The sequence below is a fragment of the Pleurodeles waltl genome, chromosome 5 (assembly GCF_031143425.1).
Source record: "Pleurodeles waltl isolate 20211129_DDA chromosome 5, aPleWal1.hap1.20221129, whole genome shotgun sequence".
NCBI classification, from domain to species: domain Eukaryota; kingdom Metazoa; phylum Chordata; class Amphibia; order Caudata; family Salamandridae; genus Pleurodeles; species Pleurodeles waltl.
The window spans coordinates 17,924,946-17,950,651 of record NC_090444.1 but is presented as its reverse complement, the minus strand read 5'-3'; the positions used below and the strand labels follow the sequence as shown (position 1 = coordinate 17,950,651).

Genomic DNA, 25,706 nt, shown 5'->3' with positions numbered 1-25,706 from the left:
AATTACAGCGGTCAGGGCCGTGTTCAGTGTCTTTTATTGTAAGGAGCGGGATTCCAGCGAGGTAACACTGGCATTTGATGGGGTGTTTCGAAGCCCTGGTACTATCTGTATGAGTAGATACTGAAGCCGTGGTAGAAGTTGCCCAACATAGGCCCAGGAGAGCCCGATCCCTGCAGATATTTGAGATAAACATGAGAAATGTGCATATGGTGGTGAGCCACAATAGAAGCTTGAAGTTTACCACGGGTATGGTTCCTAGGTAGGTTGCGGGTCCGCTGCAGAGACATGTACACATTTGTCTGGTCGCAGCATCCTTGTATACTTCGGGTTCATGATATAAGTATTGTTTACAAACCTGCTCTGGACAATTCTATAACTAGCTTTCATGTGGATTTCAGATTGTCTGAGGAATGCATCAGACGTCACTCACCCTTCCTAGTGTTTATCCTAATACCACAAAGGGCAAGCGTTACAGACTGTTAGATTTACTAATTCACTCCCTTGCTTCCTCTATCTCTCTACACAATACACAATCCATGCCGCATACATCCACTACACACATTTTCACATCTCATAATAATGTGCCACACAATTCAGCTACACACACTTTCGCTTTACATCATTCCACCTCATGCCACATAACTACAAACCAATAAAATAAAATCCACATGATTCAACTCCCCATGCCACAAAATTCCACTTCACATAATAATACTCTGCTATGTAATTCCACTTCACTCAAAACCATATAATTACACTCCACACAACACAATTCAACTCCAGATAATTCCATTACACATAATTACACTCCAAGCTACATTTCACACCACATATTTATACTCCACATAGATCCACTCAAATCCAAAAGCACATAATTACACTCCACAAAATAAATCCAACTTCGCAAAATGCCACATATTAACCCACCATATACTACTCCACACCACAAAACTTCATAGAACTCCAAATCATGTCACATAACTCAACAAAAACACACATAATTCTAACCCACACAATTCTGCACCACACAACATAAATACAGTCCACATAATACCTCTCAGTGCCACATAATTACACACCACATAACTACACTCTATTCGATATAGCATAAATACACCCCACATAAATGCGCTATATATGCCACATACTAGCAATCCACATAAATACACTCCACACCATAACAGATAATTCCAATAAGCATAATGTCATGCAACACCACACAGGCCTATGTCATTCAATTCACCTCCACACATTTTCAATACACACCACATAATTCCACACCAAACCACATATCTCAGCAACATAACACTGTTCCACAACATACCACATACCTCCAATCCACAACACAATTTTCCACATCATGTCATAAAATTGAACAGCACACCACATAATTCAACTCCACGACATGCCAATACACAACACACAGTACCATTCCACATCATTAACTTCATAACTCACAATCTCAGTCTGAATAATTCCATTACACTTAATACCATTTAATTACTATCCACATAATTCTACAGCACACAATGCAACATATTTCTACTACACAACTCCAAGCCACACTGTTCCACAACATCCATTCCAATACAACCCATCTCTCCCTCGCACTTCCACTAACCCTTTCATCTCTCCATAGCACACTCACTGCCCCCTCACCTCTCTCTCACACTCCCACTACCCACTCTCATCTTGCAATCCCACTGCCCCCTCTCATCCCTCTCTCACACTCCCCATCTCATTTCTATAATACCTGCTCACACATGCCTACTTTCTGTACCTCCTCTCACTGTGTACTAGTCAATCTCTCACTTACTCCCACAGGCCCCTCCCACTCGTCTCTCTCTCTTGTACCATCCCTCACCCCTCTCTCACGCACTCTTCCCATCTCACTCATTGAGGTTCACTTCAGATTTTTGGGCACAATGGCCCTCATTCTGACCCTGGCGGATTGAATTCGCCAGGGCAGAGGGCTGCAAATGCACCGCCAACAGGCTGGCGGTGCATTCAGGGGCATTACCGCCGCGGTCAGAAACGGGAAACCAGCGGTCTCCCGCCGGTTTCCCGCTGCCCCTGGGAATCCTCCATGGCGGCGCAGCAAGCTGCGCCGCCATGGGGATTCCGACCCCCTTCCCGCCAGCCTGGTTCTGGCGGTTTACACCGCCAGAACCTGGCTGGCGGGAACGGGTGTCGTGGGGCCTCTGGGGGCCCCTGCAGTGCCCATGCCAATGGCATGGGCACTGCAGGGGCCCCCTAACAGGGCCCCACATTGCTTTTGAAAAGCGCGACGGGTGCCACTGCACCCGTCGCACACCTTCCACTCCGCCGGCTCCATTTGGAGCCGGCATCCTCGTGGAAGGCGCTTTCCCGCTGGGCCGGCGGGCGATCTGCAATAGATCGCCCGCCGGCCCAGCGGGAAAGTTGAAATGCCCCCGCGGTCTTCTGACCACGGGCGGTGTTTGGGCGGTTTCCGCCCGGCGGGCGGCGTCCGCCACCCGTCCGGGTCGGAATGAGGCCCAATGTCTTTCTGGTGCATTTTCAAGGTTTCCATCTCTCAAACCCGTGCTCTCCTCCTCTTATTTGGGTGTCTTCTGTGTGCACAGATGCTCCCTCTTTATAGGTCTGTGGCCTGCTGTCCACTTCTTTATGTCTTTCTCACACACTCCTTCTGCTTCTCTGTCTGGAGTTCATTGACCACTTCGTGAATAAACTACGTATCTGTCTCTACCTTCCTTTCTATCTATTTTGTGCAGTTCTCACCCCTATCTATTCACCATGCCACATAATTCCACTACACAAATACACTCCACCCCAGACAATTCCACCCCACACAATTGCACAACTAACAATTCCCATACAACCCACATAACTCCACACCACATACATCCACTCCACTCTAGAAACACGTAGGTAAAAGACATTGTCATTTACAAGGCCAATAGCTCTATCTCTTGCAAATGTGAGACCTATTGCATTGCAAATGCTTGTTTCCTATTGTGCTGCATTTTGCATCACACATAGAAGGAGGACATTGCCTCCATTGATTGTTTTTGTGCTGGAAGGTGTCCCTTCCTGCACAAAAACAATCCTCCCTACAACGCAGGCACCCTTGCACCATGGTGGAAAGGTGCCTGCATTGGCGCATGGCAGCAATTTGTGTGCCAGCACACAGGGAGACGGCTTAATGTGCCATATGTTGTAGATACAGTGCATTTATGCCCGTTCCTGGTGGCAGAGGGCAGCACAGCTAGGCCCTTGTAAAGGCCCCAGTTCACAGGTATTGGGAGGTTCTACAATGATCAGCAACTTGCAGATTAACAGTAAATTATACCGCAAGGCTTATGCTTTAGGCTAGGTAGTTAAAGATTTGTTATGTCTGCAATTTAAAATCCTTTTCACCTTAAGAATCTTCATATTTGCAGCGATATTCATTTTATTTTGATGACAGATCTAAATCGTGCAGAAGAATAGCACAAAGCCAAATAGTATAATTACAAAATACCAATATTTGTATGTTTTTCGATTCTGAAGGATCAAGGTTTGGTTTTCTCTTACCTTCCCCTGTGCAAACAAGAGATACTCTTGATGGTCTGTCAGATTCCAAGCAATCCCTGTTCCTCTTCTAAGCACAGCTCTGTCAGAACCCCAAGCTTCTATTTTGTGTCACATTTGCCTTCCTGAGTTAGGATGAGCCTCCAACCCCAACCTTGTCCTCCAGCAGCTTGACCATATGTGGCTGCATGTAACTGGGTGGCAGGTTTCCAACTCTGCGGTATTCAGCGGGGTGAAAGACTTTGTGTCCCTAAAAATTTTAAGTCTTGAATTAAATGATGTGATAAAATGTGCCCGGTATAGAGGAAACTAACAACTTTTTCTTGTTGACTACGAAGAAGAGAAATGTTGTACTGTACAAAGGCCATCTCGGATCATGCGAGACTTTGAAACTCCAGCAAGAGTTTCCCAGCTCACCACCATCTTGGACAGTGTCCCTGTGTAAAGGGAGCCCTGGCAAGATCGAACCACTCATTAATACAGTTCTATGAAAGAGAAAGCAGCTACACTTGGAGCTGGTCCTCGAGCAGTGATGGCAAAAAGAAATCTTAGGAGATAAGGGATGAATAATTATTGAGCTTTTACAAGACTACTGGATTGGGCCTTTTGAAAGAATATAACTCATGATTTTCTTGCATGTGCGCAGGAACTTAACAGATAAGTGTTCAAGCACTAAAACCTTGAAGTATAATTGCTCTTGATGCCAAGAGGTTTTCAGAATGTTTTTTGAGACTAGATTTTTAATTTGGGATTGATTTTTACTTTGAAATGTTTTCTGTTGCCTACTAAGGCATGAAGATATACAAGGATAATTTCAGCAATCAGGCTGAAGATTTTTTGGACTCTCTTAACTGAACAGTAGCACCTTTGCAAAGCCAGTGCTTCAAGTACAAAAATCAGACTTTGGTTTCCAGAGAAACTTGAAAGGATTCCTACTGAGCAGTCTTGATGTTATGTATCACTGAAATTGTAACTAAAAGTGTGTGGGTTTTTGATTACACAAGTGATCTTATAACTCTGTTTATGTCACTTAGCCATTTTTAATTTCCTTCCATCATCTACACTGGGCCACATTATGGAAGAAATCTCCTCAGCCAAATATAACTCAGACCTTAGTTCAGGGAGATTTTCACTGACCTCCTTTTTGGGGTAAATACTTGACTTGTTAAAGAGAAAACAAGTGATGGACTATTCTAATCTACAGGATCTCTTCCCCTGCGTCCCCTTGCATCCCTCCCCACACAGGGAACTGTCTCAAGGTTACAGCATCAAGGTTGAGCCAGCGAGGGATTACATTCTTCTCTCGAACAAATATCATAATTTTGACAAACTCAGAAGAGAGAAATAAATACCCGTCTCTTTTCCTTTCCTATGAAAAGGTAGTAAACATCTTTGTGGACTTCCAAAATCTAATGAAGTAAGACCTTCAAAAGGAGGTTTCTAAAACATTACACTGGTTCTCACATCGTGGTTACAGGCCTGCAATCGCTCTTCTTAGAGCATTCTCTAACGCAGACAAGGAAATACTTCTAAGTGTTAGCGCTTTGTGAATACTGAGTAGATATATTGCGGATCTCAGCTCCTCTGGATAGCAATGTCAACTAAATGGTAAGGCACAGTGCTCTGCCCAAAAGAGGGTCTTCTGAGGAGCCTTGAGCTACAGAGTGTCTGTACAAAGCACACATAATTCAGTGCCTGTCAGATCATATTTGGATCAAGCACAGATACATGACAGTTTAAGTCCTGGACAGCCTCTTCTCTAGCAGGGTCTGCAGGCTCCGTCTGTATTTCAGCAGGGAGGCAGGCTTCTAAGCACCTTAGGACAGATGCACACCTCATCCAGCAAGAGATCTGGACACTATGTAATGTCCTCTCAACTACGGGGACTGGCTGTCAGAAAGTCACCAGCTCTGGTTTCACAATATGCCTTTGAGTATCCGTGAAGCATTTATTTTCTTGGCCACACAGAACTTAGAACTGGATGAAGAAATGGGATAGAGGGGGGTCCCACCTTTATGCACAAAAGGCAGACAAGAGATGTGGGTACACTGTTTGATAATGCAGACTCTACTTAAGGTGGTTCTCTTTTCAAGTTTGCTTCCCAGGATATTTTCCAGAGAGCCTTTGTGCAGAGGGATGCTTCCCACAGGAGGGTATTCTCCAACCTGGGGCACCCACAACAGAGGCACAAAGAGGTGTGAGGCTTCTGCACCTGACTGTTATCAGCCCAACTGAAGGAGTGCCTAGAGAAAGAGAAAGGACTTGGCCTCAACTAAATGTTTCCCCACCTTTCACTAGAGTCTACAGTCCTGTGACTCTCACCCACCAAAGGACAGTGTTTAGGAAGACTGATCAGCAGCCCCTTGCCAAAGAAAAGGACAATATTGAATATCTAAAGGATCCTGGTCTCCGCACTCACTTCAGTGTCCCTACATGTGACACCTACAACAGGGACAGTAGTCCACCGCCAGTTAAGGAAGGCATGCTTGGTGTGACCCTCCAGGTAACAGGATAAGTCCACGACCTACTCATTCACGTAGTCATGGACAGGCCTAGGCTTCTGCACGCAAGCTTAATTAGCGGGCCAAAATCAAATCAGGATTCCTGATATAAGCAGTTGGGCACTCTGGAGATGGGAACATGTTTGTTTACCAAGCAGGAAACACTCCCATCCTAAGCGTGCTGTGTCTTTGTTTTTAGAGTACAAAGAAACTGTCATCCAATGATAACCACCATATTAGTGAATCCAATGTGTGGATAAGTCCCACTTAGACCCTCTGAACAAAGACCTAATCATACCAGGGTCTGTTCCTCTACTTAAAAGTCAAGTACTGAAGGGAAACTTGATCCTGTTGCTCAGAGCCCATAGAAGGCCTCCCCACAACAAAACGGGCTCCAGCCCCACAAAAAAAAGAGCTCAAGCACCACAGTTGGCCCAATAGTTCCTGGTTCCCTGTGGTCCTTTGAGTGGGACACCTGACAATTAGGAGTCCCAGATGCACAAGCAGCATTCAGATTTTCCAAATCACGTCAGTAACACAATAAGTCTATTTTTTTAAAGCACAAAGGGGGTCATTACAACCCTGGCGGACGGTGTTAAAGTGGCGGTAAGACCGCCAACAGGCTGGCGGTCTTATTTTTGGAATTATGACCATGGCGGTTACCGCCATGGTCATCCGCCGCTTCTCCGTTCCGCCCGCTGGGCTGGAGACCTGGGTCTCCAGCCCGGCGGCCGTGACAATACCGCCACCGGTATTTTGACCCGGCTTACCGCCGTGGATTTCCAGAGGTAGGAACCGCCATGAAATCCATGGCGGTAAGCACTATCAGTGCCAGGGAATTCCTTCCCTGGCACTGATAGGGGTCTCCCCCACCCTCCACCCCCACCCCGACCCCGACTCCCTCCCCTACACCCCCCACCACCCCTGCCACCCCTCAAAGGTGGCAGGACCCCCCTCCCCACCCCAACCCCGACATTACCTTACACACACACACACACACGACACGCACGCAGGCACCACCAACACACATACACGCAAACATCCACACAGACATACCTACAGACATACACGCACTCATTCCCAAAACACGCAACACCCCCGCAAGCATACACGCACTCACACCCCCCCTACATACACAGACGCACACCCCCATGCACCCACACAACACCTCCCCACCCCCCTCCCTTAATGGACGATCGACTTACCTGTTCCGTCGATCCATCGGGAGGGGACGGGAGCCATGGGGGCAGCTCTGCCGACACCACACCGCCAACAGAACACCGCTGCGCAGAATCACAGGACGTGATTCAGTGGGCGGTGTTCTGTTGGCATGGCGGTAGAGGTGGAGCAACCTCCACTTCCCCACCGCCCGCAAGTATGGCTTTTGGCGGCTCTCCATCGGAAAAACGACGGGGGGCAGCCAACGGTCATAATACACCGAGCGGCAAACCGCCACTGCTGGCGGTCTTCCGCACGGCGGTCCCTCGGCGGTCTTGTTAAAAGACTGCCGAGGTTGTAATGACTACCAAAGTCTGCACATATAAATAATGGGAAACACAGTGTTGGGAATAGACTTCAGCACCAAATCTGTAGATCACATGAATGATGTATATAGGGACAGACAGTGAAGGTTTCTCAGGAGATGGATTAGAAAGGTTCCTGTTGATTTCATTAGGGACCAGTTGAGGCACTGTGCAAAAGGGCTGAGGCTGTGGTAGATTCAGAGGAGGTAATCATTTTAGGAGCCCAGAAGGGGAACACTGTGGACCTAGGCTTTCATGTCCCCTTTGCACACATCTATCCCCCTTTAGGTTCTAGAACGCCATAGGTGTGTACATCTCTTCCTCTGCGGCCCCCGTTTGTTGTTATTTTTGACGCATCCCAGGTACTGTGTGTTACAAAGATACAACTACTGATTCTGAAGGATTGAGACTCTTTTAAACCTTTCAAAAGTGATATCTCAACTTGTGCATATTGGATATTTGTCGTTTTGATCTTTTTTTATTCCAATAAATATTACCTATTTTACTAAACCTGTGGGGCTATTTTTGTGGTGTTTTCACTGTGTTATTGTATGATTTATTGCACAAATACTTTACACTTTGCCTTCTAAGTTAAGCCTGACTGCACAGTGCCAAGCTACCGGAGCGTGGGCACAGGATAATTTGGATTGTGTGTGACTTACTCTGACTAGGATTGTGGACCCTACTTGGACAAGGGGGTATACCTCTGCCAACTGGAGACCCCATTTCTATCAGTCCGGAAGAGGGAAAAGCAAAGTACTTATCTCCTGGGAAATGGTTTGATTGCCCCTGTTTTGGTGCCAGTACCAGAAGCCTTTATGGCATGGATCACGTCATCTGTGTTTACCAGAGCACAGGCTGCACGCCAGTCTCTGGAGAAGACTGTAACCATTCCTGATTCGCTGGGACCAAAACAAGGCAGTTTTCCGGAAAGAGTAGGCTCTGGGAAGGCACTGGCAATGGAGAGCATCATTTCTGCTCCAGAAAGAGGAGAGGATGAGGCTCCTGAAGTGGACCAGGTGCTCGAGCCTAGGTTACTTTCAGAGCTGCAGCGTTTGTTACCTGCTTGTGGGCTACCCAGGAAGTTTTCTGCAAGTCACATAATGAGTGCCCGACGCTTGTGAGACTTTGGTAGGAAACCCAGGAACAGATCAGCAATGGAGTGGTTGGGAAACACTGTGTTGGACAGAAGGATGGCCTCCAGTACAGTAAGCCCGTGAATCCTGAGCCAGTTTCTAGCAAGAGGCTAGTGGTTCTGTTGGTGCACAGAAATATTTTGTTGAAGTACCTTGAAGTGCCCTTGGCAAGACACTTGGGCATTGGAAAAACCCAAGATGAGTTGGACGTTCTGCTCCACTAGTCCACAGTGATGCGAAGAGACAGAGCAGTTCTGCAGAGCCTGGCCTGCTTGCCAGGTGGTAAGTCAGGAGGGAGGAGAGAGACATCATTGCTGCTTCTACCAGCTGTAGGTATTCCATTTGAGGGGGTGAGAATAGACTTAGTTGGTCCAATTGCCCCCCTTGCCCCCCTTGCCCCCTCACTATCAGGTAACAAGTATATCTTGGTTATAGTGAATCATGCCATCAGCCACCCTCAGACGGTACCTCTAAGGAGCATGACTGCACGGGTGCTAGCAGGAGGTCTCTTGGGATTCTTTTCTAGGGTTGGATTTCATAGGATGATAATCTCTGTCAGGGAACAAATTTCTTCTGGTCTTATATGAGAGAGACGTGGGAACAAGGATACGGATTCATGGTATACTATGCACAAACCAACAGTTTGGTGGAAAGGTTTAACAAAACACTGAAGAGTATAATGGGAACTCTGCCAGCGAACCTCAGGAGGAAGTCGAATTTTCTCCTGCCAGGTCTGCAGTTTGCATGCCGAGGGATTCCTCAGAAGCTGGTAAAATTCCGACCCTTTCAACTTCTGTATCGACACCCACCGCAGGATTCAACCACCTTAGTAAGAGAACAGCTACATTGAGCTGGTATCAGGAAAGCCAGGAGGTGTTGTTGCTGAAAGGTATTTGTCCTGGAGGACAAATGCTGTGGGCCATAAAAGCCAGTTCAGAAGGTTTCTAAGGTTAACTACTTCATGGACACGGGTGCCACAAGAGGACGTTCCATGAAAACAGGATGAGGCCTTAACTCTGGAAAGATTGCACAGTGAATATAATGGCTAAAGCAGAGAAGGTTGACTAAGACAGTGAGCCTCTTCCTGACTTGCTTTATAGTGACATGAGGAATGGTAGTAGATCCTGCTTGCCCCGTGGCCCTCTGAATGGTTTCTGACACTTTGACTGGATATGACACTTCCGCACACACATGGGAGATATGCAGGTTTAAATGGTCTTCAGAGTGGGCCTTCATTTGATAGCAAAAGACAGCAGTCGCTCAGAGGAGGATCTTTCAGGGTAAAGTATGGCAGAGTAAGAGTTAGAATGGCTGGGTCACTCTGGTGTTTAACTACAGGGAGTATAGTAAATGAACACACTGAAACAAGGGAGATTAATTGCAGTCATGTATACTGAACTAACAAGTCCACAGCACTGAAAGTTGTCAGAGTAATATAAGCATTTGGCATTCGCACCAATTTTGCAGTTATGCTATCAGTCCAAGGAAATCTTCCTGCTACTGTTACACAAGGGAAGGATTTAACTGCTGCAAAGGGAACCAGTTTGGGACAAAAATAGTTGAAATCTGCCATGGTATACACAGCTATAATCAGCTCTTACTGAAACAACAACAAAAAAAGGTGTGGGATACGATGCAGGTAAGAGAAGAAAGTGCCATTTATTACCTAACCTTGCCAGGAGGCTTGTGCCTCTAGTGTTTCTTTTTACAGTGAAGTTGTCAAATTCCACCTACTGAATTTGCAAAGCACTGGGTCCCTGCAATCACAACTGACCGTGCAGTTTATTGAGCCACGGTCTCTCCACCCTTCTTTCTTTTTGGCCGCCTGTGCCCATCACAAGGCAGCAGACTCCTGAAACACACTTGTGACAACTCACCCCATTATAAGAATTTGACATTGACAAAGCACCTATGTGAAGGTCTAAGTGTTTATTTTTTGTCGCGGCACACAGGTGATCAGGTAGATCATTAATGTGAGGACAGGTAAGCATGTGCTAAGGGTACACAATATCATTTTTATTGATTTTAAATATAACATCAGAAATGTGTCATACTGCACATTCATATAAAGGAAATTAATGCTAGCATTTAACCCTTTTAAAGGACAAAAATGGTATTGCCATCCAATGAATTTCATCGACAGGCCCAGGATCACAATAAGATGAAAACAGGAAAACAAATACCTGAACACACACTTGTGAATGCTGAGCGGTGGGGCACTCCAGGAACTGTAGTGAGGATTTCCAACTAAGAGACAATCTGGGGAGGGCCTCAGGATTACGGAGCGAGGGCACAATTCTAAGTATGAATGTAGGATTACTGAATGATTATTCAAACATGGGCTTGCAGACAAGATTTCTCAGCAACGGGACAAATGTGGGCAGACACCCATTGAGAGATGGTGCATATTTTAACATACATTTAGCAACTAATTAATACAAAATGGTGCAAATTAATACAAAGTAGCACAAATTGTGTTTTGTTTCTAACAATATCAACATCCTTCAGTCCATAACTATAGGTTGTCTGTTTCCCTGTGAATGTTTTATGTGTAACATTCACCAACAGGGTATCTTGGAACTGTAAAGATGTCATCCTGAAAAAAGGAACTGGCAATGGATCAATTCCTAGGATAACAAGGATTTACAGTGCAACGGGTCTCGCGTTTCCTCGAGTTAGAGCTATTAGCGTTGTAAACTCCTAATCTGAATTTTTTGCCACATAAATTGAAAATTAAAACAGTTTCACATAAGCAAGCCTATTCCAAGTGCCAAAGCCGCCAGGAGCATCAGCGTGAAGAGACACACAAAAGGAAAAAGAAGTTCGCTCACAGTCAAACTTATCGGCTTAAGCAAAATCAGCCATGTAACAGGGGAGATGGCCAAAGCTGTAACAAAACCTCCCCAAGGAGGGACAAAGGTGAACCATTTACCAATGTAATTAAAGGGTTTTTGAAGGGCAAACCCACGAATGAGTGGTAGTGATGGGCGTGAGGTGGGCGTGGTTAAAAGCCCAGATACATAACAACACGTAGGAAAAGCAGCACTTGTGCACGGCTATGCTCGACCTAAAAAGGAACTATGTTAGTAAGATTAGCCGACTGTTTTAATGTAATCATTTGAAAACTGCATGAAACTAACCCCTGTGTCAATTAAGAGTCAAATGTCAGGCAGGACACCGATGTTAGTCTGCCTAGAGCTTAAGGCTAAAGAGGAAGCTCCCAAAAAGGGGAGGATCTGAAAGGTAATGGAAGTGGTTCCTGTTCCTACTCAACTTTAGTTGATTGTTGCACATTCATTTTCTACCAGGGAACAGCAGTCATACAAGGTGAGACACTCAGAGGTAAATTTCCTTAGATTCTGATCCCCATTAGTGTGCATTGTGTCTCCATGAACAAAGTGAGGCTGCAGGATCTTGTGAACAACAGAGACTTTCCTTTCAAATTTGTCAACTTCAAAGGCAGAAAGTGGTATAAGTAGTGGACCCAAACCCCCAGATTTTTAGATTACTTCTGGATTCAAGAGGAACCTCTGCCAAGGAGAAGAGCTGAAGAGCTAAAGTAGGAGTATTGCCCCCTTTGCCTGTGACTGTGCTGTGCCGGGTTGGCCTGTAGTTGCTGCTTCTGCCTGAAAGAGGACAAAGACTGGACTTTGTGGTATATTCCTGCTTGTGAAGGGTCACCAAGGGCTTGCACTGAGCTTGCCTCCTGTTTTGAAGTGTCAGGGCCATCAAAAACTTCCTCTGCCAGCACCTGGACTCCCTGCGGAGACTCCAACCCAACCAAGTGGTGCCCTATCCAGTCCCTGGGCCCTTAAAAGTTGAAGCTGGTGGAACAAAGACCGAAATCCACGCACTGGAGCCTTGTGGGGAAAATTTGGACACACAATCTGCAACACAGCTTTAAAAAACGACACGCAACCCGCATCGCGGCTGAAATCAACACACCACCTGCATCGCGGCTTGGAAATCGATGCATCACCTGCATCGCGGCTGGCAAAACGACACAACACCCGCTTGCGGCTGCTGAAAACAGTGCAAACCCCATGCAGCGTGGTTTTCCATCACTGTGCAGCCAGATTTCGCACGCAACATCACTGGGTGTCAAAATCAATGTGAACCTGCACCTATCCGAGGTGCCCCATCTGGTAATCGATGCATCGCTCTCTTGCCGGAGAGAAAAACGACGCATCACCTACCTGACCAGAGAAGAAATGATGCATGGCCTCACTTGCGAGTAAGGAATTGACGCATCTCTGACTTTTTCGACACTCGCTTGCCTGTGTGGCTTTATTTTTGCCGCAAACCAGGTAATCTGTGTAACAACATTTCCACTGTTTTCTATGGAGTAAGATTCTATTATTTTAAAAATTCATAACTTTACCTGTGTATGTTGGATTTTTGTCATTAGGGTCTTGTTTGAGTTAAATATTGGCTATTTTCTAAACTGTCGTGGTGTCCATTTTGTAGTGTTTCCACTGTATTACAGTGTGTGTTGGTACAAATACTTTACACATTGCCTTGGAGATAAGCCTTACTGCTTGTGCCAAACTATCAAGGGGACGAGCAGGGGTTATCTTAAGTGTGTATCTCCATTGCCCTGGCTAGAGTGAGGGTCCCTGCTTGGACAGGGTGCAGACTGACTGCCAACCAGAGACCACATTTCTAACACTGGGGCTATACTACAGGCAACAAATGTGTGGGTGAAGAAAGTAGATTTTGCTGATTTAATGGTGTTCTTGTAATTATTAAACGTATGTCATTTAAGTCTGATAACAGAATCACAATCCTAATGCAATGGACGGCTCAAATTATGAAGAGTTCTCTTCACAATAGCTGGCTCTAGGGTGAACGAGGAGTTTCTTGGTTTCAAGGGCCTCTTACAATCAGACATTAGTGAGGCAAGCTGATCAGTTAACTTGTTGGATGAAATACCCAGGGGCTGATTTTGAACCTGGAAGGCAGCCCGGACCGTCATCTGTTATAGTGGTGGAGGTTATTCTCTGTGCCATGCTGACCGAACCATACCTGCCAAATTAAGAAATCCCTGCTGGCCCTGATTTAATCATTGTGCCTTCAGAGGAGACACTGCAACGCCATCTTCTCTGAAACCAATGAAAGTTTGGTGCTTGGCTGATTTATGTGGCTGTGCACCAAACTTTTTTGTGTTTCACAAACTCCCAAAGAGGTACTTAGTCTGTGATAAATAATGACCCTGTGAGTTTTCCCTGAGATTGACCCTCTTCTCTAAATAGGGCAAGGGTCTGCTGTCCTCATTGTGACGGCCCCTACTCTACTGGGCCACTAGAGAAAGTGTTTCCCTGGTGAAGCCAGAAAGATGACAGTCCAACTGACTTAAAACTGAGCGGGTGGACCAAGGGTTTTTTTGCGGACAGGGTATGCCGTCATGTCTGCGAAACTCTAAATCAAGCCCTTGAAATCTTATCTGGGTTAGATTTGTGAGACACAGGATGATCTACAGTCACTGCTCACTTTTTAGGAAGGAATGCAGAAATCATCAACCCATAGATCAGGGGAGTGGAATGAAACATTAAGAGGCGGTATAGAGGATATCCCACAAGTGATCTTTATTATGAGCGGGCATGGCTACTTTTAAAATGAAATTAAACAAGGAGAAGAATTCCCTTAAGTGAGCAGGCAGGGATAACCATGGATTGTCAACATGGAGTTTATATCTCCCAATAACATGGAGCTCACCTTTTCTAAACTGCCTCGGAACTGAGGGAATGCCAGCAAACTGTAACACTTGGTAGTAGCTTGAGGCAGGCGGTATTCCAGAAATACATTCCAGCTTGTCTTGGCTGGGTTGGAAGGAAGGACCAGGAATGTTTCTTTAGCGGAGTACTGAAAAGAGTGCAGCCGACTGCATGTTAATGACTCCCTAACAATAACAGACGGCTCCCACTGCAGTTCAGTTACATGGAAGCATAATGCTGCAAACCCCGTGGGAACAAGGTCTCTCAGAATTGCTTTCATTTCAGAGTATCTAGATACAAATTATAAGGCAGACCTATTGGCTTGGTCAATGCTTTTCAACATTTGTGATGCAAATTAATACATTACATTTCAATACTGTATTACATGATATTTCTAGAGTTGCATGCTTTGCTGTCAATACATTAAAAAGATTTTAAAAAAGAATGCCCTTGTGACCTTACTATGGGACAAAAGGTGGTTATATTTTTGTGTGCAATTTATTAATTTCCAATATAAGTATTTTGTATGTATTAAAAAATACAAAAGTGTTTTTATAGTCCACAGCTGAATAAAAATCTTCGGTGATCATTCAACAAGACTTTGCTTCCCAGGTTTAGTTACTGTGAATCTTGACCTTACTTGTGGTTCTCCTGTCCCCTTCCCAAGTTCAGAGGATCATGGTCGATGTAGTTTTTCCTCCGCCTGGCTGTCTCATCCTCAGTTCATCATCACGCTCCTCAAAAGAAGAATAAAAAAAAAGGTTGATCTGCATACGACAGGCCCCTCTCATTAGAAAGCAAAACATAGACGTAATGAACAATTGCTTGCTATTTCAGCAAAGAGAATGTCCTAGGCAGTGCTGGTATCGAGAAATATTGCCTCCTTCACACAATCTGAGCAGTGTCCTGAGACTTAAAGGAGACAGTTTAGACCAAGGGCCTGATTTACAACTCGGCAGACGGCTTACTCTGTCACAATGGTGACGGATATCCAATCCGCTGAATCGAAATCTCTTTATCTTCTATGGGATTTATATTTCGGCGGGTGGGATATCAGTTACTGTTGTGACTGAGTAACCCATCCGCCGATTTCTAAATCAGGACCTTGGTGTTTTTTCACAGCCAATGATTTCAGCAAACCGTACATCGTGTAAATGGTTATAAGGTATACCTCTTGTATGAAAGATGGTTATTAAATGATGGGTAAATTGCTTTTTCCATCTCCTTTCATCTAACATTCTTCAATATGAATGAAGGCTGACATATTGGGCTCAAAGATGTACCCATACAGAGTTAGGAAATGAAAGGTGGGCGTTTAAGAGGTTCTGGTTTTTTAGATTAGACCTGGGGTCCAGCTTTGTAACTCTCAACCAAATGTGAGCACACAACATCTCTCTGAAATGTTTCTAAGCGTACCTGTTGTATGCCCCAATGTACCCAAGGATTTCCGCATCCTAGACTGCAATGAGATCTTCCTGAATCTTGCAGGTGCGGTCAGAAAGTTCCAACAGATGACAGCATTTCTTTCATCTTCTCCATTCCCTTCGCGGAACACCTGCCACGATCCAAAATCTAACATAGTGAAGGATCACGTGAGTGTTCTGCATTGCCCCAGCAAGGACAGAGGTTAGAGAACTTCATACTTCTGCTTCATGAGTATCTATTTTGAAGGAACTGCCCCTGACAGGCCTAAAGTCACACTCTGCCTGCATATGTTTGACTAAGCAAGGCTCCTCATCAGCTTTCTTGGTCACGCATTCGACTCTCTACAAATGCTGGACATTCCACTCCATAAATGTTAAAAACACCACTTACGGGGGTTAGAACCATCAATTTTGTTTACGAAATATGAAACTGTAAGTCAATTTCTAGCAAAGTATATCTTACAGATGTACACCAGAAGCCCCTCAGCATGTGGACAGCAAACAGATGTAGATAGCTGTGGAATGCGTTCTCCAACGAGTGCAGGGCGTTAGGACGGTTCCTGTGAACTTCGGCCAACACATCATTAATGCATTTTGAGCAGGGACCGGCACAAAGATCTGGGGCTGCCCTGGCTTATATGGACGACGTTTAGATAATCACTCCGGGAGCTCCCTCACACCCGATAGAGGTTGGTGGAGGGTGGTGCAATGTAAAGTGAGGGACACTTCTTCCATGCCTGAAGCTCTCAATGCATTCCTTCCCCTGGGAAGATGAAGGGAATCAAGCCCAGCTCAAGACACCGGCTGGAGGCAGAGTCACACAGTGCTGAAATGCCACTTCTGGACTCCCTGACTTTTACACATAAAATCAATACTAGTTCTATTGGTTTTTCTTCCATGTCTGCCACACTCGCATCCACGGCACACTTTAAGGTGTAACAATATTCTTATTAATGTTTTGTCCTAACCTGCAGCTCTTGCAGCATTCATTGTGATGTAGGAAGAATAGGAATACATCACATACAAACAAACATAAGTTCCCAAATCCCAATACAAACATTTTAGGCTAGATAGTTATAAACCAATGTAAGTAGCGAAAGGCTTAATGCATGACATGTTAAAAAAGACAGACTGTGGGACAGACCACAGCTGTGTCCACTTCAGCTTCAAGAAAACCAACGTACACCACCACGCCCAACAACCACCAAGAAGACAGTGGAACCGAATCTCCTAGGAACAACTCATATCGACCCTCTCTCAGAACCCACCCACCAGCACTACAGACCCCAACGAAGCCGCCAACAACCTCACGAGCTGGATCTCAGACTGCGCCAACCTCCTGGCCCCCCTGAAGACCCAAGCAAACAGAAACAGCCACAAGAAAAATTCCTGGTTTACCCCCGACCTCAAGGACTCCAAAAAAGAATGCCGCACCCTCGAGAAGACTTGGCGCCTCAACCAGACCGACGAAAACATGTCTGCTCTCAAAAACGCCACCCGCAAACACCACCAACTCCTCCGCGCAGCACGAAAATCAGCCTTCCAGAACAGACTAGACAGCAACGCCCACAACAGCAAGGAACTATTTGGCATCGTCAAAGAGCTCTCCAACCCCGACGCCGAAAACAACTCCATCCCTCCCTCACAGGACCTCTGCGACTCCCTCGCAGCTTTCTTCCACCACAAGATCACCGACATCTACAACAGCTTCACCACAACCAACTCGAACCCTCCACCGGAACCCGCCACCGACAACCCCACCATCCACACCTGGAACTCAACCTCCACTGAGGAAACCACCCGCGTCATGAACTCCATCCACTCAGGATCACCATCCGACCCCTGTCCGCACCACATCTTCAACAAAGCCGACAACATCATCGCACCCCACCTCCGAGACGTCATCAACACATCTTTTTCCACCGCCACCTTCCCGGAGAACTGGAAGCACGCTGAACTGAACGCCCTCCTAAAGAAACCAACAGCAGACCCCACCGAACTCAAAAACTTCCGGCCCATCTCGCTCCTACCGTTCCCCGCCAAAGTGATCGAGAAAATCGTCAACGCTCAACTCACCACCGCCCTGGAAACCAACGACTCACTCGACCCCTCACAGTTCGGCTTCAGAGCTAACCACAGCACCGAGACCGCCCTCATCGCAGCCACGGACGACATCAGATCCCTGACCGACAAAGGAGAAACCGTGGCCCTCATACTCCTGGACCTCTCTGCAGCATTCGACACGGTCTGCCACCGCACCCTGATACGTCGCCTAAGCAACGCCGGCATCAGAGGCAAGGCCCTGGAATGGATCACCTCCTTCCTCTCCGGAAGAACTCAGAGAGTCCGCCTCCCCCCCTTCAGATCCACGGCTACGGAGATCATCTGCGGCGTCCCCCAGGGATCCTCCCTCAGCCCCACCCTCTTCAACATCTACATGACCCCCCTGGCGAACATCGCACGCAAACACGGACTCAACCTCATATCCTACGCAGACGACACCCAGCTCATCCTATCCCTCACCAACGACCCCACCTCAGCAAGAACCAGACTACACGAAGGCATGAAGGAAGTAGCAAACTGGATGACAGACAGCCGGCTTAAACTGAATACAGAGAAAACGGAGGTCCTCATCCTCGGCCCTACACCTACCGCCTGGGACGACTCCTGGTGGCCTCCTGCCCTAGGCAGCACTCCCCAACCCACCGACCACGCACGCAACCTCGGTTTCATCCTGGACTCTTCCCTCTCCATGACCAGACAGGTCAACTCGGTGACCTCAGCATGCTTCAACACCCTCCGCATGCTCCGCAAGATCTTCCGCTGGATCCCCACCGACACCAGGAAGACCGTCACCCACGCCCTCGTCACCAGTCGCTTGGACTATGGGAACGCTCTGTACGCCGGCATCACCATCAAGCTACAGAGGAAACTTCAACGAATCCAGAACGCTGCTGCACGACTTATCCTGAACATACCCCGCCACAACCACATCTCCGGACACCTGAGGAAACTCCACTGGCTCCCAGTCAACAAGAGGATAACCTTCAGACTCCTCACCCACGCACACAAAGCCCTGCACAACCGCGGACCAGAACTCATCAACCACCGCATCTCCTTCTACACTCCTCCTCGCACCCTACGCTCGACCGGACAAGCCCTGGCAGCCGTACCACGCATTCGCAAAGCCACTGCCGGAGGCAGGTCCTTCTCTTACCTAGCAGCGAAGACCTGGAACTCCCTTCCCAGCCACCTTCGCGCCATACAAGACCACCTCCACTTCAGACGGCAGCTCAAGACCTGGCTCTTCGAGCATTGACCCCCCCCCTCCACAGCGCCTTGAGACCCTTACGGGTGAGTAGCGCGCTTTATAAATGCGACTGATTGATTGATTGGGATCAATAGAAAAGGCAGGTCATATTTAGGACAAACAAACACTTGTTACTTAGGAAACATATACACATGCTGTATTGTTAAGTTAGCTGTGCTGAAACACACAAGAGGCCCAAACCACATTAGAATGAGAGTTTTTCTTTAAAGCTGCACCAACTGTTGCTTTCAAAATGTTCACTTAGCATGAACAGGGTGAAACAGAAGGGTGTATCCTTCCTTAGCACAGGGGTCCTAAAAACCACAAGTCATTCATATCGTGTTAAGGGGAACTGTGTAAAGGGTCAGATAAGTATTTGCAAGGCAGGGCTACCATGAGCAGCACGCAAGATATAATCTCTTGTTGTGCAGAAAGGTAGATATGGTGAATGACGTCAGTGTAACTTGCCCACCCATGAGGCCAACAAGTGCAAGTGCTTCTTTCCAGAGGCACCTCATTACCTTATCTGTACTGCTTGTAGTTGCTTACGTAAATGCTGAACTCTTGACCACAGTTTTTTGTGGTTTTTACAGTATAAATGCTACTGGGGTTTGAACCAGAACTTTGAACTTCAGTCATGGCCTCTATGTGAGACTGCCTGTTGTTCCCGATTAAACTTATATTATTGTGTCAAAATGATTTGTTTTATTTTATTAACAGATTTCCCTCTAACAATTGCACAGGTGAAGGTGCAACATTTCTGTTTCCTTCACACATGCAGCGCTTACAGCATCCACTGCAAAGGTGAAGGTGCAACATTTCTGTTTGTTTCACACATGCAGTTCTTACAGCATCCACTGCACAGGTGAAGGTGCAACATTACCTGTATTCGTTTTTGTCCATATCTGACATATCTACCGCTGTTCCAACAGCACAAATAAAGATTGATACTGCTCGTTTAATAAAGTGACAAATTCCTAACTCGGAGCAGGCTCCCTCTGTAGACTGTAGGTCTGCATGCTGGAGCAGTCTGACCAGCACCTGAGGGGTTCAGGGCTTTCCGCGTCATCAGACAAATGGGTTCACCTCCTACCATCCTCCATCATCAAATCGCTGTCCCCCGGGCAAGCGGCAGTGGTGATATAAAACAGCAGAAAATCAACCAGAGCAGTTGGAACAGAGACCATACACCGGATACAGCACTAGAGCGCCAACAGACACCCAAACATGACTACAATGGTCGCCATGCAGCTACAAGGCCTTGCACACCCTTGAGGACTACAGCGCTAACCTACACAGAGTGTGTTTGAGCTTTTCTTCATTGGTTTGTGAAGTGTGACATTTTACTGCCAGTCATATTGTCTTTTCCAGAGCACTTTTCGTGTTTGTGAAGCGTGCTTAGAGAGCTGCAGGAAATGCATGGAACAGTTTCCTGAAAGTACACAACTAACACAATAACTGATAACATACATCTGTGCATGACAGGGGCGTGAAATACTGATGTCACATTAACAAAGTTACAGTAGTGAATCTTCAGCAGATCACCGGCGCTGCACTGGAATTAAGTATTTAAACAGCTGCCAAGATTTCAGCTTCCTTGCGTGTGAATTTTTCTTGTTTTCAGTGTGTGTTATGTGGCATCTGGATGGTTCATGTATGATCCTCTGAATGAAGATGATGATTCGATTTGTAAAGCGTGCTAAAACTCTAAGGTCTCCTAGTGCTAAAAGACAGGATCTGAGCGAGAGTTAGAGAGGTTCAAATAGCCAAGTTTTTAACTTTTGCCAGAAAAGGCTAACAGTAGAACAACGGGTAATAATACAAGGAAGAGAATTTAAGTACTTGGCAGTCAAGTAACAGAAGGAGCATCTTCCTTGCCTGCAAAGTTTGGTCCGGAAAAGCCTGCTGTGTGAAGCGGAGAAGAGTAAGCCAGGAGGATGGGAAACATTGAATTTAGTCCTGAAACACAAATGTCTGGTATTGTTACCTGTAGAGCAGGTGAAGCACAGAGCCTTGAAGATAAGATCTTCATAAATGGGCAGCCAATGAAGAGTTAAAAGTAAGTGGTCAATTGCTTTCTCTCTAATGTTGGAGGAGAAAGGCAGAAGAAAGAATGGTCATATTTGGAAAGAGCGCAGCTGGAGGTTGTTTAAGGAAAGGTTTACTTTAGCCTCTTATAGTTGTAACTACAGCAATGGAAAAGGAGGATCTGCACATCTTTGTCAAGATGGGAGTGGGGTGTTCATTAGCAAGGGAGAACATGTTAGGAAGGCCAGGATCCGATGGGGCCGAAGGTAATGTCATCATTAAGGTTTGCATCTGCTAAGTGGAGTGAAATCTGTCAAAGAAGAACTGCTGACTGCTGCAGAGCATGTTTAAAAGACAAAGGAAAGGTCAAGAGGGGGATGTTAGGAAATAAGGAAATCAGGGTATATTTAAAAAAAAAAAAGGTGAGATAGTTTGTCAGAATGTTTCTGAGCTGGCTGAAAAACATTAACATGTGTAGGGATTCAGAAGTGCTTTTACAACTAAAAAGTCTCATCTTTCAAATTTTTATTTCATCTATTTTCATAGCATAAGAAGAAACACGGGCCTAATAAGACATTTGTGCTCAAACATTTCTTGCTGATAATGAAGCTTGTCTGTGCCACTATAGTTTTGTTCTCCAGATATGTTCTAAGAATTTGCATTTGTTTTTAGCAGCATGCAATTCTTCGTTGTACCATGGGACATGTGGGTGTTTCCTGGAAGCTGTGCTGGATATTAAGGGGGCAACCAATCAAAGTGATCCAGGTACTAAACTCTCCACCGCAGACTGAGGCATCCTGGGAACAGGGTCTGGAGCACCTGAATAGTGCTGATTGGGTCAAGAGTGTAACCCAAATTGGTTCTGAAAAAGCAGACAGTGGATCCACACCCCTATCTAATTTACCTTTAGAAAAAGTGGGACCTACTTGCTCTTCCAGTTCCAAGTACTCTAAGACTAAAGAAGGGAGTGCTACACAGAGTACTCAGAAGACTGAGGGTTTTTTTTGCAGTTTTTTTATAGCGTGAGCTCAACCCGGAGGCATCAGTGCGCTTTGCATGAGCGCCAGTTACATTACATTAGGTCACGTTCATTTTTAGGCAAAGGGAGACGAAGTGATTTGCCCAGAATCATAGGATGTCGAGACAACATCAAGACTGTACAACCAAAGCTGGTGACTGCCTAACAGCCAGCTTCCTAGCGGGGAGGGTATGTCACCTGATTCCACCCCTTGCTGCAAGAGTTGATAACCTATATGGAAGTGACTAAAAGGCAGCCTGACGACTGAGAGCTTTCTGCGCAGGAGGAGCAACTGTCCTGGTGCAACAAGGTGCAGCGTGACACCGGTGTGGTGGGTGAGCAAAGGAGGAGGACGGCAGAGAGCGACTGAGATGCAGTCTGAGCCACTATACCCAACCTGCTGTAAACTGTAAAAAGACCTGAGCCCCTGTGCCTGAGCTGAGATTCCATTCAATGACCAGTAGCCATTGCTCATGCCTGTGACATAGCGTGACATAGATCTACCATACAACTAAGGCATAATTACAGCTGTAGGCCAACACTGTACCTGTGAGGCCTGAAGCAAAGTCTCATTACTGTACGAGTACAGACATTCAAGGCCACAATGATCTGGTCCCATACAGCTCCAGCAGGTTAGCAACATGCACCACCCAGATTAGCTGTGATGAACATCCCACATTACCCTCCGCAGCCATCCCCGACCATAGCCAGATCATGTAACACGACAGCAGGAGAGGCTGAGGTGACTGTGACTCGCATTCAGCTCAGAAGCAGGTGAGACAGCGAGCACCACAGGAGATGTGCAGCTCCCAAAGCAGCACCAGACCACCACGGACAGAGAAAAAGACTCATGGGAGAACTTGAGTGAAGATTTGAGACTCTGCACTTGATGTATGGGGTAGTCTGCCACTAAGCCTAATCATCCTAAGTACGTGGCTGGGGTGGGGACTGTTTGCATAATAAGAGTGGGAGAACGGGGGCATTAGCAGCCAGGACACTAATATGAATTGTGGTGCATTAAGTGTGTGGTATTCCCTCCTAATGTGCACTGAAGTACTTTACTTTTATAAAGTCAAGCACTGGGTTGGACAATCATATATTATACAACTGTGTCTGTTGAGAGCTGAGTCTGAGCACCCCCACACACACACGCACAATCACCGCTGAGAAGTCGGTAACTGCTCGCCATTGCTACTACAGAGTCAAGCGCTAAAAAGGTTAATCTTGGCCCAGTTTGCCGAGCTATAGTAGAGCGAACACCAGTCAGAGGTAAATGTCCTCAATCCCCATGGTTGAAGCCCAAGAAGCCCAATCACCTCTGCTTGCCACGTAGCACCACAAATGGATTTTGACATTTCCCCAACTAGATGAACTGTTCAAGACAGAAAGCTCTCTGTCACATGCATGCTCGTCACTTCAGATCCCATAATCATGGAAGGTTGCCTACAAACTCCATAATTGCAAAGTACCACGGGCTTTGGAGGTGATGGCTCTGATGTACTACTGGTCATTGAAAACTATCAAAATATCCGGATGTCAAAATAGAATAGTGAACACACAGTCAGCCGAAGAGCAGGATCTAAAGATGGAGAAGTTGTGGACATCCACAGCATTGTGAAAGGACTTGAATTTACAACCCCCTTCTTCAGAGTCAAGAATTGACTGATTACTTAAAATCATTTGTTATCAAGCAACAGTAGATCACCCTTAGAGCTTCATGTGAACACTCATAAAATAAATTAAAACTTCACAGGCTGTAAAGCAGAGCGTAGACTGGATCATATGCTCTTTTCTCTGTCAATATAGAAACCTCCACATGTGACCAGTGGGAGGACCTCCAGTCAGATATGCGTGGGTCACTGAATGAATGATGTGTGCTCTCTCCATCCCTGCTGGAAGCCTTCCACTCCAGAAGAAGACAATTATTTTTATGGCAAAGAAAAGAAAGTCAAACCAGAACAGTAGCTCGAGACGTCTAGCCCGGCAAACCCAGCATCAGCACTGGAGATGTTGTACTGGTTAAAGACACACATCTTGGCAGTAAATTCAGACTCTCATTCAAACTGTCTTCTTGGTGAGTTCCCACGTACAAGGCATCATGATAGAATACTAAGGGGGGGTGACATTGTAATCCGTAATGTGTCCTTCCTTAGGAGATTTAGCACTCTTTCAAAGGCTGCAGATGACAGTGTGTCAGATGGTTTCAGTGATTTTGAGAGTCGAGGGCCGTTGTGTGCGAGTCAGATCCTGATTACGTGGGTGTATGGATGATTATCCCAAAATGCGGATGGCTTAATCAGTCTGCAGTTATCTAGTGACTCAATCAGCAACTTTAAAATCAGGAGACTCAACTCTTCCTCCACCTCTGAACTTCGGGAGGCTTTTCCCGAATTTTGCCGATTCAATGGATCGCCTCAAGACTTGAACATTGGATGGAATGATGCCTGCAATAACTTTTATTGTTTTTAAAGTGCGTTCAAGGTTTTTCTGACCTTAAAAATCACAGTTTTGTTGCCTGAGTGACTCCGGCCGCCATTTTGTTTTCCTCACTGCATTGTTTTTATTTTTCTGTCACTTCATGAATGCCTTTTCCATTATTTAACACTCTGACATTCATGGTCCTTCATCATTTCTTTACGTTTTTTACATTTCTAATGGCTATTTAAAGGATGGATACTTATTTCTCCGATTTTTCTTGGATTTACACTATGCATTTTTGGATGAATGATTATTTTTGGTGAACTTTGGTCTTTTCTCTTAGAACTGACTCGGGGTTTTTGTTGGTTTGTCTTTTATGTCATTTGCTTCGGATTTTTCTTCAATATTTGACATTTATGGACAAAAAGCAAGAAATTGGTGCAACATACTAATGCTCCCTCGAATTTTGTCTTGGGTTTGGATCACCCTTATATGATTCCTTTGATGGAGGCTTCAATTTCTCCTGCTGACATGGCTCAAGCAAATTCACCTCGTCCAACGACTTTTACGCTTCTACCCTCGAAGTCGTCATTATCGTCTTTGGCAAATAAAAGACATAAACATGATCCTCCTTCCCCTCTGAAGTCTACATCGCCTGTTTCTCTTGACAATATACTGGAGGAAATTCGGGCCTTACTGAGGAAACTAAAGCTCAAATTCAAAATGTGGACGATAAATGGTCCTCTATGGAGTCTAGGATGAGTTTGGTGGAATAAAATGTCGGCTTTTTGCAGGAATCCTCTTCTCGAAATGCATCTCTAGAGAAAGATGTCTCAGAGTTGAAGAAACATGCTGAAGATCTTGAGAACAGAAATAGACGCAATAATGTACGTTTATATGGTCTTCCAGAGAACACTGAAGGTAAAGATCCAGTTTCTTTCTTCACTTCTTTTCTACCAAAACTGTTGGATCTACCTTCAACTTCTACTTTGAATATTCAGCGAGCCCATCGGTTGGGCCCTCGACTCACTTTTTCCTCAGTCCCAACAAAATCTTGGGTGTGATCATTTTATTTTTGAAGT

General features: G+C 45.8%; 1 protein-coding gene and 1 long non-coding RNA gene across 2 annotated transcripts in view; both read right to left on the bottom strand.

Moving 5' to 3' along the window:
- The window catches only part of LOC138296932 (zinc finger protein 585A-like), a 166,544-nt gene that overhangs the window by 84,037 nt on the left and 56,801 nt on the right, over positions 1 to 25,706 (bottom strand). The gene's annotated exons all lie outside the window — the stretch shown is intronic.
- LOC138295301 (uncharacterized) overlaps positions 10,907 to 25,706 on the bottom strand; it is a 33,577-nt gene continuing 18,777 nt past the window's right edge. Inside the window, exons 2-3 of the long non-coding RNA XR_011203568.1 lie at positions 15,067 to 15,163; positions 10,907 to 11,010 (exon numbers count right to left, since the gene is read on the bottom strand). This is a non-coding gene — a long non-coding RNA (uncharacterized lncRNA). The remainder of the gene's footprint in view (positions 11,011 to 15,066; positions 15,164 to 25,706) is intronic.